Source organism: Mastigoproctus giganteus, chromosome 12, assembly GCF_048544385.1.
Source record: "Mastigoproctus giganteus isolate SK-2022 chromosome 12, ASM4854438v1, whole genome shotgun sequence".
NCBI lineage: Eukaryota > Metazoa > Arthropoda > Arachnida > Uropygi > Thelyphonidae > Mastigoproctus > Mastigoproctus giganteus.
The window spans coordinates 67,902,382-67,911,070 of record NC_143586.1 but is presented as its reverse complement, the minus strand read 5'-3'; positions in this window follow the sequence as shown (position 1 = coordinate 67,911,070).

Sequence of the window (8,689 nt, the reverse complement as noted above, 5' to 3'; positions counted from 1 at the left end):
ATTTGCGCATCTCCAGTCCGCGGGGACTTCCCACGAATCCAAGGATGCTCTCATAATTATGGCTAAGGGTTTGCTTACTTCCTTTTCTGCTTCTTTTAATATAACTGCATAGATCCCACCCACCACAGGTGCCTTTCTTATGTTTAACTTCAACAATTGCTCCTCCTCTTTGCTCTCAGTTATTACAAAATCATTTAACTCCCTGTTAGGGTTTGATAAACATCTTGTCCTCTCCTCCTTGAATAACTCCTGATGTGTAAATGTAGATGCAAAATACTCATTTAGTTCGGCAGCTATCTGAGAATGATCATCTACAGTCAAACCATTGATATCAAGTGGACCAATCTGATTATTCCCCTTCCTTTTACAATTTATATAAGTAAAGAATTCTTTGCTGTTTTTCTTTGCATCCGTTGCCAAAGATTTTTTATAATCTGCCTTCGCTTGCCTAACCTCCTTTGTGACTTCATTACAGAGTAGCTTGTATCTTCCATAAGCTTCTGTGTCGCCTGACAATTTATGTGCATTCCATGCATTTTACTCTCTGCCACGAGTCTCATTAGTTCATGTGACATTTGGGCCTGAACCTAGAGCAATATTTCTTAGTTGGAACAAAAAGCCAAGTAGTTTCCAAGATTTTACTTCCTTGAATGCTTTCCATTTAGAATTTGCTATTGGTAACATCATCAGTTGGTCCCCCTGTATAGAAACTAAAAATCTCTGATCCCACTGTAGTCGCCTTTACGAAAGCAAAAACTCTTCCCTTTACATCTGATGGTAGTTACATCTTTAAGTAAATCACACATCAGTGTACTTTGATCGCTGCCACTTAGTAGTTCCTTATCTGTAAATTCTTAATGCATGAATAATTACTGCTGATAATCATATCAAGAGTGTTACTTTGTCTTGTTGCCTCTCTAACATGCAGGCTGTAGAAACCAATCATTCAATAAATCCACAAATGCCTTGCTAGTGTGCGAGTGACCAACACACAAGTTCCAGTCTATATCTGGGAAGTTAAAATCACCCATTATAAGACACTCTGATTTACTGACTTACTGGCCCACTCTATTTCTCTGTATAATTGTTCATTGTACTCATCAGAGTCATTAGGCCTATAACAAACTCGTTCCCTCATTTTTGGTTTCCCAGTGCTTATGTCACACCAAACTGACTCAACATTGCACTGTCCATCTATGTCAACTGGATGCACTTCCTTAGATTTTATGTTTCTTAACTAATAGCATTACTCCTCCTTCCTTTCTATCATATCTATCCTTTCAGTACACATTGTACTCCGCAAATTCCAATTCTACATCCCTTATATCTGAATGGCACCAAGTCTCTGATATGCCAACAACAGCACATAACAATCAACAAACAAACTTGTTTCTTGACCCCCAGCAACTGGCTTTCCGGGCTGCTGCTCATTCCAATAGAAGCAGTGCAAGAATCATTTCCACCTCTGCCTGTGGCTACTGTAATCTATTAGTCTGTGATTTTCCTCCAAGCTAGCAGTTTTCCGACCCACCTGACATTGCCTCGATAGCATCAGCAAATATTCTTGCATTCATTCTATTCCAGTGTATCCCATCCCTGTTGAAGCAGTCTCTCCTGTTGTTAACAAGCACAGGCCACGCTGTGAAAATGTCTATCCCATGAGGCCTGCACATTTTCTTCAGGGCCGAATTGGTTGACAAGGCTCTCATCACATACTCCCTCCTGTCGTGTCGGGGCAGGATTGCAAACCCCTTCAAATTTAACCCTAACTCGCGACTTTTTTTCAGCATTGACCTGTACTTGCTTAGTAAATCCGCAGATCTCCTACACTTAATGTCATTAGTGCCAACGTGTACAACGATATCACCTTTTGTGCCCTTAAAAGATATCTGCTCTACAACGTCATCCACTTTTGTCCCTGGCAGACATACCCTGGTCCTAATCCACTTATCCTTTTTGCACAATGTATTATTGCATCATACCAGTATATTCTCTCTTCGTAACTGCATATATATGGCGTTGTCAAAAACTATTTCTTCATGCAGTCTGTGCCTCCTCCTTGCCTCATTCAGCCCAGCACTTCACCAAAGCACTGAGCTCTTATAATTCTCGCACCTTCTCATAGATATGCTGGAAGCTTCGGACATAATTTCAGTAATGACCTTGGACCTTTCCTCTGCCAGCCTGTTGTCCAACTTTTGTCTGTTTAGAATAATAAACTTCTTTTATTGCTGCTAAGTATGGTACAGGTACTAGAAAAAACAATTCTCATCACGGTGACATGGCCAGGAGTTTTACATTAAGGAATGAATTAAATTGGTAAAAATTACAATTACATGGGAAATTATGAGTTACACAAAATTAAACATGTAAAAATGAAATTATAATAATAGAAATTATAAAGCGGAACTGAACGTCGAAACCAAGTTTGGAAGAATTTATTCCAGTTCAACAGATGCAGTCCACTCGAGGAGCATGTGACGGTATTTGTAGTTGGTAGCCATTTTCTGTAGGTTGACTCCAAGACGGAGCAGTGCCTGAATTTTGGGGAGTGCTTCGGCAGGTAGGAAATGATTACAAAGTTTCAACCGGTTGTATTTGAGGATTAGTATGGGGTCTGACCTCAAGGATAGCAGAGGATTGTGCCACTGATAGAAATCCCAGAGTTTGGGGCGTTTACATTTTTACTGTAGCATTATATGCCTGCTGTCAATTAACTTAGAGAGCCTGGGTACATTTAGCTGCACAGCCCTGCTCTCTCAATTGAGGAGGCCGGCGATGCTTAATTTGTGGCCCATTTCAGGGTCCAGTACTCACACGAGAACACCGGTTTTTGAAGTGAGGGCGACGCAGATGCCGAAATTTCAGCAGCGTATAAAATAACCGGATAAACAGTGGTTCGAAGATATCTGATAGTGGTTGCGGCATCGTTGCAATGAAGTAAGTGTTGCTTCGCTCTCCAGCAGAGTGTCTGCGCGTGTACCACAGTGGTATCGTCACCGTCCTTCTCACACCGGGTGGAAAAGGCCTAGGTTCGAATCCCATCGATGACGCGAGGAACTTTAATGGGCTTTTTTCACTCCGTGGCCGAGTTAGTTGGTTTCAGGCGTAGATAGCAAGGTTTTTCTCCCCATTAACTGGGGTTTTTTTCGTCCAGCGAAACAGGCAAATCAACCATAGAACATACGCAATTTACAGACACAAATACGGGTTAATGTATTTAATTACGGGTTACCCTATAAAAATAATCTTTTTTTTTTCTCCAGCGGAGAGTGTTAAATCGCTTCCGGAGGTATTCTGTGTTGAACATTTAATTTCAGCTTCTGATCAAAATAGACACCGAGGTCCTTATGGCAGGTAACCACTGGGATGAGAGTTGCAAAAACTGATGGTTGAATTAATGTTGGTTGCTTTTTCAATGAGTAAATCATTATTGCAGATTTTGAAGGGTTAAGTTTTAATCCAAACATCTTCAAGTAAGTCTTGGCGCCGTAGCCTAGTGGTCAGGCGCGCGGGTGCATAAGTACCCGTGCCTTGAGTGACCGGGGTTCAAGCCCGTGACTGCTGAATACGGTGCTGTTTCTTGTATTCTGTCTATCTTGTGAACTCCTCTGACCGTTTGGTTGTCCCGGAGTATAAATAGAAAATTTAATTTAAGTCGAAATAGCGGTCAAGCTCTCTGATTGAAGACATAATTGCCGTTGGGTTTGCAGACGGTGGGATTAAGGTAAGAAACTTTATATCATCGGCATATATTAGAGCATCATCACGGGGGCCCATGTAAGGAATTAGAGTGGCTGAGAATAGAAGGCCAGACAGGATGCCACCTTGTGGGACTCCTGCATTGATTTTCCTTGTAAAGTGGGCCTTCATTGTGAGGTGGACACTTCTGTTCCTCAATAAGGCGGTGAAGAAAGCTAGTTGATCTCCATTGATCCTGAAGAATTGCAGAACACTGAGACGGACTGTGACGTTTAGACCGTCAAAAGTAGCTTCAATATCGGCGTACACAATAGCTAATTCGGATTTAGTTTCAAAGGCGTGAAGAATTGATGTCTGTGCGGCCATGAGGTTTGTTATGGTGGATCTATTTGCCACTGCGAAATGGAACTGTTTCGGTTTCTGTGGCTTCAGCTATGTTTAATGCTGGAAGGAGTACCTTTTCAAGAAGTTTGAGGAGGGTGGAAGAAGTTGCGATTGGTCTGAAATCTTTTAGGCTTGTTGGCGCTTTAACCTTAGGCAGTGGACTCACAGAGTATTCATTCCATTGAGCAGGGAAAACTCGTGTGGAAAGAACAGATTTTAGATTGAGAGCAATGCATCTGGGATGTAGGAGCTAAGGCACTTAATTGAGAAATGAGGCATCTTATCTTCGCCTGCGGTACTAGATGGACGCAGGGAGTTAACAGCATATATCAGTTGCTGTCTTGTGATGGAAATTACGGAAAGGTCATCAGTAGGAACAAATTGAGAGTTTTGGAGAGGAATTTCAGCAGAAGCGGAATTGGCTTTGAATCTTGAAATGTAGTCCATTCAGTTATCTAGATCAAGTTATCTTGATATAGATAACTGGATTGTGTGGATTCCAGTTATCTTTGATGAGTTTAATGTTATCTTTGATGAGATTAATGAGACTGTGTCCGGATGAGTATGGCGCTTTTCCTTTAGACAAGGTAGCATCGGTATATCTCTTTATTGATGATGCTTTGAGTCTGTTTGTTTGTTATTTAGTTTTTAGGAGCATTAGCAACTAAGGCCATATTGCTCCGGTATATGCGGTGGTCATTCTCTGACCTTTCCGCATCCTCCGTATTTGGTGGTGACGGGCTTGAACCCCGGTCTAATCAAGAAGCATGTGCTACGCACTGCTGCTCCTTCCCACCTGGCTACGGAGGCGCCTGCTTTGAGTCTGTTGAAAATAGTTCTTGCTCTGGAGTATAGGATTCGATCTTGGGTTGTGCCAGAGATTTTCCACTGCCTGTAAAGGTACTGCTTGTTGTGGAAACTGCGCGCTAGATCTTTGGTCCACCAAGCTCTAGTCCTTGGAGAAATGTGTACGGTTTTGGCAGACGTATAGAGGATCTGTATTTATCCATCTTGTGATTAGGTCAACTGCGAGGATTGGGTCACATCCATCAAGCACATGCCATGGAATAGACTGTGCTGCCTCGAGGCACATTTTGGCATCAAGAAATGTCGAAAAAATATATAAATTATATTCAATAAAGAATCAATTTTGTCACCAAAGCGCTGCGAATTCATGGTATTATTGCCAGCTTATCTTTTAATTCCATACGACTCCCTTCCCTTCCTTAATATACATGTACTTCGAAATATGTATATCTGTGATCGCTCGTTGATCAGTCCTCCTTGACCTTTGATTTCTTAATTTTTTGAAGTAAAACTTCTTTAGGCACGGTACAGGCAGTTTTCAGATGGGAGTAACTTGCGTTCGTGGGTTGACAAAAAACGCAACGAAAATGCGACCGTTGTTATAATAAGTAAACGCATTAAACTCTGAACAGCCAGCTATGGTTCAGGCTAAGTGCCTCGATTCGGGTGCATTTAGCCTGAAGTTAGTAATATCAATTGCTAACCGAGCCTAACCAAGTTAGGCTCGTTTATTAATTGATATAGTGACTACCTGGGAATATCCGGTGTAATTGACTTTTTGCCTTCCTTTCTTTTTCTTTTGTTAACCTGTGGAATTTTCACGTATCATTTATTTTCTTAATTGGTAAGGTAATAAAGTGTAAATCTGTGCTTTATATCTTTACTTTTATAGCCTGTGGATAATATTCCTCCTATTTTCGCTTATTAGAATCGCCGTTAATAGAATTAAAATTCAATTTGTAAACTTGATCACAATGACCGGCACTTATTACATATCGTATAGTAAACGGTATTTTGTTATGGAGTTACCGTCGTAAAGTGATTTGATCGTTCAGTGAACTAGTGTAGAGTGTGTTTAGTGTCAAATGGCACCAGGGGTTCCCCCATCTCCGCGTAGCATACATTGTGGGTGGGAAACAGAACACTGTCAGTGCCAGAGGTTTAAAAGTGTATGGATTTTGTACATGTGTAGTGTTGTGCACCGTTGTTCCTCTGGTCATTTAGCTGCTGGTCCCCTAATGGGATCCAACGTTGTCCACACTCCGCCTCGTGGAGACCAGGTATAGCACTATTATAGTTATTTACTCTGGCAGGTCCTGCCACCTAATTTACTGAGATTTCAGTGGCTAGGATCTTAAAAAAATAAAAACAATAAATAAATAAAATAATAATAATAAAAAAATAATAAATAAATAAAATAATAATAATAATAAAATAAATAAATAAAAAAATAATAATAAAAAAATAATAAATAAATAAAATAATAATAATAATAAAATAAATAAATAAAAAAATAATAATAAAAAATAAATAAAATAATAATAATAAATAAAAAATTAAAAAAAACCCGTTATAGATAGGGGTAAAAAGGAATACTATTTATGCGAATAGATGTTAAGTTTTTGGATGCAGGACTGAAGCAATTTAACAATGGTTCAGACACTAGTAAGGCGCCTCCGTAGCCAGGTGGGAAGGAGCAGCAGTGCGTAGCACACGCTTCTTGATTAGACCGGGGTTTGAGCCCGTCACCACTAAATACGAAGGATGCGGAAAGGTCAGGGAATGACCACCGCATATCCCGGAGCAATATGGCCTTAGTTGCTAATGCTCCTAAAAATCAAATAACTAACTAACTAACTAGACACTAGTAATTATAAGTTAGAGAGAGGTGTGGGGAGACTGAAGGCTGGGGGAAAAAGACAGAAATAAGGGGTCCATAGAGAAGATGACCCCCAAATCAGTGGAGCAGGCCCATGCCCCACCAGAGGGGAGGCGAGGGGGGAGAGACAAGAAGTAACCTCTGGAAAGCCCTTTTGCGAGATGCTGCATCATATCAAAACGCACCACCTCAAGGTCAAGGGGAGTGCTCCCGCCAGAACCTGCAGAGCATGTGTACTCACAGTGCAGCAGGCCCGTGTAATAGAGAGGAGTATTGTCCGCTGGATGGAATCTAGTGTCCATCTGTTAACTGCAGTAGTTGCTTTCTGGAACCAGATGGGTTACGCGTAAGTTATGGCTGGTATAAATGTCGTTTTGTAATATAATCCCAAGGTCTTAAGTCCCCAATCCCTTTTAGCTGTTCTTGCAACGAGGGCAGAATATCTCCTGATTTTCTCTCGGATATGTTTCAAGTGTGGGTTGAAAGATTGGTTCCTGTCCAGTATGATTCCTAGGTATTTCATCTCACTGAGTAGTTTGATAGTTGTATTTTCTACTTTAATTTGCGGTGGTCTACGGAGATGTAATGTTCCTTTCAGTAGCATTGAGTAGGTTTTTCCCGGTGAGATCTTAAGAAAATGGATCTTCATCCAGTCTTGTAGAATTTTAATTGCTTGATTTGCCTGGGTTTCCAATTGAAGTCGGTTGTCTGCGGCAACAGTCAATATCAGGTCATCTTTGAATGCCTGTGAGTGGACTTTCCCCAGGTCGAAGGCCAGAAACTCATCCAATACCATAGTCCAGAGGAGCGGTCCCAGTACCGAGCCCTGGGGGCAGCCCCTGTAAACAGGCCTGGTCAGTTTCTTGTACGGAGTCATTACTTGTATTTTTCTCTGGGACAAATATGACTTCATTATTTTGTAAAGTATGTTGGGTGTTTTCGCCTTCCGCAGTCTAGCCAGGACGCTCGGCCACTAGATGGTGTCGAATGCCCCAGCAAAATCGACCGAAATAACCAAAAAGTATTTCCTATCACAGGCAGCAGCCGAACTCAGGAGGTTGTCGAGACCATCTACTGTTGAGGTTCCGGATTTGAACCTAAACTGTGTGGGCCTCACGAGATTTCCAGCTTCATAGTGGTGCAGGAGTCGCTTCTGAAGCATCTTTTCAAGGGGTTTACTAGCAACTGGGAGCAGGGCAGTTGGCCGGTATGATTCGGATGGCTTCATAAGATTTTTTAGAATTAATTTGACGTTGGCCATTTTCCAATCGGTTGGAAAGACTCCAGTCTTCCATGTGTTGAAGAGGTTTAGTGAAGTCTGCGAAGAGATGTCTACTACTTTTTTAATAATTTCCGGCTCCAGAAATCTGGGCCTGGGCATTTTTTATTCCTTATTTGTTGCGCTGCCAGTTGTAGTTCTTCTAGGGCAAAAAAGGTGGTTCCATTTGGTCTATGTGATATGCTTCATTTCCATCGCAGATCTGCAGTTGTTCTGATAGTTGCGGGTGTGCTGGTTTTCGGAAAATCATATTGAGGATGTTGATGATAGACTGTTCCCAGGTGGTGGCCAATGTGCCCTGCGGGGTGTGGATAGAGATCATGACCTCACCCCTGGGGAGCTTATTCGTAGTGACTTTGTACACCACTCCCCAGGGGTTGGCATTTCCAGTCGTGCTGACTAATTGCTCCCAGGCCTTGTGCTTACTTTTTCGTATTAACTCAGTGTATCTGTTTCTCACTGCTGCGTATCTTTGTCTGAGTGCTGTTACTTCCACTTCCGACCAGGTACGTCTTGCCCTTTGGAATTGTTTTCTTGCCTTTATGACTTATCTTCTGAGGTTCTGGATTTCCCGAGTCCACCAAAGGACTGCACTAGGTGTGGGCAATTTTCGCTTCATCGCAGCCTCACTGGCCGCT